Source organism: Etheostoma spectabile, chromosome 8 (genome assembly GCF_008692095.1).
Source record: "Etheostoma spectabile isolate EspeVRDwgs_2016 chromosome 8, UIUC_Espe_1.0, whole genome shotgun sequence".
Lineage (NCBI taxonomy): Eukaryota > Metazoa > Chordata > Actinopteri > Perciformes > Percidae > Etheostoma > Etheostoma spectabile.
This window is the reverse complement of record NC_045740.1, coordinates 29,832,067-29,832,436: the sequence shown is the minus strand read 5'-3', so window position 1 is coordinate 29,832,436 and position 370 is coordinate 29,832,067. Positions and strand designations below refer to the sequence as shown.

The 370-nt window shown below is 37.6% G+C and overlaps 1 protein-coding gene across 2 annotated transcripts in view; it reads right to left on the bottom strand.

The window, feature by feature from the left end:
- top2b (DNA topoisomerase II beta) overlaps positions 1-370 on the bottom strand; it is a 36,018-nt gene that overhangs the window by 16,478 nt on the left and 19,170 nt on the right. The window lies entirely within an intron of this gene.

Below are 370 nucleotides of genomic sequence, written 5' to 3'. Positions count from 1 at the left end.
TAAAACCCCAGCCTTAGTTTCAGCTTTTTTACAAGCTTTTCAACAATGATAGCATAATTATGTACTGTATGACTCTAGGTGGTACAGCCTGAGACATGCACAATAAAAATAAATTGCCTTATGCATTTCTGTTTTGCTTTTCCCCTCAATTGTATCTAACTGGGATGTCTGAACCAAGGGATGACTTCTGTGTACCGTTACACCCCTATCGGTAGGTGATAAATGGTATTGGATCATCTCTAATTAATATGCCATCCACAAACTATCTCATATACAGCTAACATTTTTGTCAGCATGAAATGTCTGGAACAAAGCAAACACGGTAGAGAAGGAAAAACCATAACTAGCGTAAACTCACAGCAAGATTCAT